Below are 5,825 nucleotides of genomic sequence, written 5' to 3' on the forward strand. Positions count from 1 at the left end.
CAATTTTAACTGTTGGAATGGTAATTGAAGAAATTTGACGATAAAATCTGAAAAATATTTAAAATGTTCACAAAAAAGACTAATGTGTCTCATGTAACTTTCAAACATAATTGGAATGGGTATCCTCAATTCCGCAACCAAATTATGGATGAGGATTATAAATTTTATTTTGGAGCTCACAGTTGATTACTATAACATAATATTAGCAAACAACAACAAAAGTAATTAAATGAGCCAACATTTCTTATTATCATTGATTGATTACAGTTACAAGAAAGTAAACATGAGCAAAATTTTATTGACGTAATTCTCATGAGTGAAAGGTGTGTAATTAAAGTGGTACCCTGTCCCATCAATGTGATTTTATCCCCCATCCTTTTTAATTACCTGATTAACATAATTGAGAAGGAAATGTGCATGTAGTCCTTATGGCAAATGGTTGTCATTAATGTCAATTCAACTATAGCGAAGTGGATAACACACAAATTACTATCTTAAAGGTTGATGGATATTCCTTTCCCATAATTGTTAAATTACAAGTTTCTTATAGATTTTTAATTTTGTGTTTGATATGTCTTTCAATTTTCACATTTAACCTATTAGACATTTTTAAAATTGAAGAATATACTAGACACAAAATTTTGAGAATTTATGGTACTATTAAACATAAAATTCAATTATATTTCTGCACTTGTGTATATCAATTAATTTTTAAAGATTTAAAATATATTATTATCACAAAAGTAAAAGCTTAAAGATTTATTAGATATTTTCAAAGTTTGGTAATCTATTAGATAGGTTTTAAAGTTTAGTGATATAATAGCCATAAAATCAAATTTTCATTGACCTATTAGACACATTTAAAACAAAGAGACTTTTTAGATACAAATTTAAAAGCTAGAGACTAAACTCATTATTTTCATTGAGAAACATAAAACGTTCGAAGTCAAGTTGAAAAATTATTCCTCCCGTATTTCTTCCTTTTCTACCTCCACTCTTGGTCTTAAGACAAATCTAGATAATATAGTTTCGGCCAGATTTCGATAATATTTTAGGAATTAACATCATTTTCTATTGTATCAACTAAATAGTTAACTTTATTTGAAGACCATTTAGAAACTATTTATAAACTACTGGGACAATTAAAAATCAAATTCTTCGGTAATGGCCAAACATGTTAAGTAAGTTAGAAAAAGGTATTGCATACAAATAGTGAATATATAATTTACCTAGGGTGTGTTTGGTCCTAACTTAGAGTGGATTGAGTGAGTTATAATAATCCACGTAGCGTTTGGATTACGTGTTAAAATAATGGAGAGTTAGAGATATTTTAACCATCATTTTGCTACCGTAAAACTATTTACAACTCCATTATTATAATAATAACCAATTCTCTCTCTTTCTAAGGTTTCCAATAACTCCATCCCACCGACGACCAACTTTAACGATCACTTTGGCGGTTAACTCCAATGTATACCACATCCAACACTCAATTTCGACAACAAGCACATTCAATTAGCTTCAATGATTACATCCGATGGCCGACTTTGATAGTCTATAGTAACCATATATTATAATAACTATATGTTATAATAACTATAGATTATAATAACCAACTCAACGCTCCAAACAAGATCTTAGTGATTCTTATTGAATAGTTCACCGTATGTATAATTTAATTATTGATTCTTATAATTATTGTCCAATACTTAAAGAAGGGTGTGTACAAATTAACTTTTCAAGTGTTTAATTTCGAAAGTAAGCAATTACGGAAAAATTGAAATGTTTGACAACCACTCAAAATAATTTTCAAAACTTTTAAATAGTTTTTTTTTTCTTTTTATCAAAAGGGTTTAAATAAAAATGATTTTTTTTTAAAGAACACATATTTTTCTCTAATAAATCTAAAGAGACCCTAAAATATTGGACACAAAATTGAAAGTTTAGAGAACTAGTAGATATTAATTTGAAAGTCGAGAGACAAGATTTGTAATGTAACATTTATATAAATTTGGATTTAAATGCATTGGTAAACAATATTTAAATTAAGTAATAATTCTTTTTTATTAGTACAACAACTACGGGGATGAAGAACCAAACCTTCAATCTTTAGAGAGGAAGGTCTAAGTCATGCAAATTGTGATTGAACTAAGCTCACCTTGATTAAGTAATAATTCTTTTTAAAACAAAACCAAGTTTTTTCATGTATTAATTTTTCTTTAATAATTTACTTAATATATATAATTAAAATTGAACGAAGCCCCAAATTATTGGTAATAATTATTGCATTGTAATTCATGACATTTTATTCAATCAATGAAGTGTTCTTATTCCTCTTTATTTATGTACACCGAGTTAGTTTTTGCAATCCAACCTATGTCAATGTCGAAATACCTCTTAACATTTTCTTTCACTTAAAAGCATTTCAAACTGTCCTTGCTCTTTTTTATTTCCGAACTTATTATTTTTTTTTAGAATAGATGATATTATTATACAACAATAAGGAGGATCCCACAGCCCAGGATCAAGACATCAACGCAACAAAGCACAAGCAAAGACATAGCAACAAAAGCAAACAAAGCCAAGAAGATAAAACCTGAACATAATCAAACATAAACGTAAGATGCTAAAAAAAACCCCAAACACCAGGGAGAAAACTAGAGAAGAGAGACCAAAACCTCACAACTAGGGACAACAACAAAAAAGAGCAACAACAAGTTCAAAAAGAAGAAAAGCAACTGTAACATGCTAAATAAGACTAAGAAGATCAACCCGCTAGGAAGCAACACGAGCACGAACCATAGAGACCATAAGGTGAAACAAGGCAGACACCCACCTCGGACAACCCCCATGCAGTCATTGATTACGTTCCTACCAGATGTAGTATATGGAAGCACACCAGAATAGACGGAACAACTTACTACGCACCCCTTTACCCGACCCCACTCGACCCAACCAACTCAACTCGACATCCCAACCAGCCACCCGATGCGACGAACCTAACTGTCGCAACACACCAGACCACACCTCTCTTCCATAACCACACTCGAAAAAAAGATGATCCCGAGACTCTAAACCTCCCACACACAGAAGACACCCCCCTCTGACAACACGCCCCATCTCCTTAACCAATCTCTTGTACCTAATCTGTCCCTCACAACTAACCAAGCACATAAGGAGTGGTGCGGAATACCACCTCTGCCCACCAAATACTAGCCCAAAACACCCTAGGACAACGTTTCGAACTTATTATTCAAAATTGACTTTCCCTATCAATTAACTTTTAACAAACTTCATCGAGAAGAAAATTCATACTTGGGCATTGATTATAAACATCTACATGGAAAATATATAATTTTCTATTCAATGAAATAATCAAACAATATCTTACTAGATATGTGAGCTTTTTTTTTTCCTTAAAAAGAATTAGCATCTTATGTAATATTATTTCTTTTATCAATAATAATTTAATTAATTATTTTACTATTTATTTTTAATTTTTTAAAAAAGACGTATACACGTGAGCCTATAGAAAGTGACCTCAAACAAACAAAAGAAAAAATAAAATTGAACTTCTTTTTCACATTGTCTTTGTCCTCAAGTAAGCACGTGAACGGATAAGAGATTCTCTCCCAAAGTTTTATATATGATTTTTTTAATGTTAAATTATATGAAAATAGCTATCACCATTAATAATATTCCTTAATTTTCATAAGTTTTATTTCAACTTTAAACTTGTTTCAAAACTACCACGAGAAATTGTGTTCCATGAACTCAACTTTACGGTATATTTTTAAAAATTTCTCAAATAATTTTTATTTTTATTAATGAATTTTCACCATTTTTTTAAATTTTTATCTTACCAAAATACCCTTATGACAATTTATTTCCACACCATTTTTTTTGGTTAAAGTGTTCTGCTATCAGTGATAAGATGGAATTTTTAAATTTATAAAAAAAAAAAAGGAGCTGAGAAAGAAATTAGGTGGAAGGTGATATGAAATCTCTCCAAGAAAAAAAGAAGAAAAAAAGAAGAAAAATATTAGAATAGTCAAATAAGAACAGCTAGTGTTTTGAGAAAAAGAAATATACAAAGTCCTAATCCGCAATCAAATTCCTCCACGGCTGTGCTACGCAATAGCCATTCGCCTTCTTCCTATAAATTTGGCTGCCATGGTCGACCAATCTTACACTCAATCACACAAACAGACAGAAACAGAGAACTTTATAGAGAAGAAATGGCGAAGCTGTTCATTAAACAAGCCAAGCAATATGCAGAAGGAAGACCCAATTATCCACCCAAATTGTTTGAATACATCGCTTCGAAAACGCCCGCCCACGACTTCGTTTGGGACGTCGGCACCGGCACCGGCCAAGCTGCTTACTCTGTAAGTTTTTCCTTCCCATATTATTATTGGATATGTCTTCTTTGGATGTACGAGAGAGAAATTAAAGATAGTATCTCCACCATTCATCAAACGAGTGAAGCGTTCATGGTAATGCATAGATTAGTTTCATGTGTCATATCCATGGATTTTCAAGTGGTATGTCTTTATTTGTGTATGATTTTGAAATGGTTAAAATTACTTTATTTTATTTTCATATTTTAAGATCATTCCATAGCACACCTTTTTTTAATACAAATATGTGGCTTACATAAAATTTGATTTTGCACATAATTTTAGCACTTGTGCAACTTCACAAAATTTTCTACCGTCTCCAGCTTGCAGCACACTACACAACTGTGATCGCCACTGATACGAGCCCAAAACAGCTCGACTTTGCAGCCAAACTTCCCAACATTCATTACCGCCACACCCCGTCGACAATGTCCGTCGTGGAAGTCGAGAAAATGGTGGCACCACCGGGGACTGTGGACTTAGTCACTGTGGCACAGGCCCTCCATTGGTTCGACCTCCCATCTTTCTACCGAAACGTCCGATGGGTCTTGAAGAAACCTCACGGCATCATTGCCGCTGGTGCTACTCATTGCCCGAGGTCAACAATGCATCGACACCATCCTCCGCCGCATCTACACAACAAATTTTGGACCGTATTGGGAGGCGCCACGCCGATTGGTGGATGAAGAGTATAAAACGATTGACTTCCCATTTGAGGCGGTGGATGAAGAGGGGCCGACGACGAAGTTTTGCAGCGGAGAAAGAGATGGAAATTTAAAGACTATTTGATATATTTAAGGTCTTGGTCATCATATCAAACAGCCAAGGATTTAGGAGTGGAGCTTTTGAGTAATGAAGTGATTGAAGAACTTGAGATGGCTTGGAATGAAGATGGGGTTAAGGGGAAAAAAGTGGCCAAGTTTCCCATCCATTTAAAGATAGGGAAAGTGGGGAATAATAACTAAATGAGACATTTAGTATGGAGTATGTTTGTAACTATACTCTTGTTACATCTTTTCTTAATTTTCATGAGAATCTTTTGTAAATCTTTTGTGAATACACAACTATAAATGGGTCACAATGTTTCACAACATTTCACCAATTAAATATACATATATTGAAAACTCTAATAACTAAACTCAAAGAATGTACAGTTCTATTTAGGGTTTAGAGTTTAGGGAGAGAAGAGAGATAAGGTGAAAGAAAGGAGGAATGAGAACATGTATATTTTCTCTTTGGGGTGTTTGACTCACCAACATGAGTTAGCTGAGTTGAGTTGGTATATTTTACCAACGTACCATAACTCACCCCAACTCACTCCAACTCTCTCTTCTTCCAACATTTTTTAATGATTCCATCCATTTGCCACTCTCACACTCCGGGTGTCACCACGTGCCCGAGACGATGCGGAGCGACCGACGTTCT

At 33.3% G+C, this 5,825-nt stretch overlaps 1 pseudogene; it reads left to right on the forward strand.

Annotated features, from left to right (window-relative positions):
- The first annotated feature begins 4,161 nt into the window (after window positions 1-4,161).
- LOC120072908 lies at window positions 4,162-5,498 on the forward strand (annotated as a pseudogene).
- Window positions 5,499-5,825: the final 327 nt, after the last annotated feature.

The sequence above is a fragment of the Benincasa hispida genome, chromosome 3 (assembly GCF_009727055.1).
Source record: "Benincasa hispida cultivar B227 chromosome 3, ASM972705v1, whole genome shotgun sequence".
NCBI classification, from domain to species: Eukaryota; Viridiplantae; Streptophyta; class Magnoliopsida; order Cucurbitales; family Cucurbitaceae; genus Benincasa; species Benincasa hispida.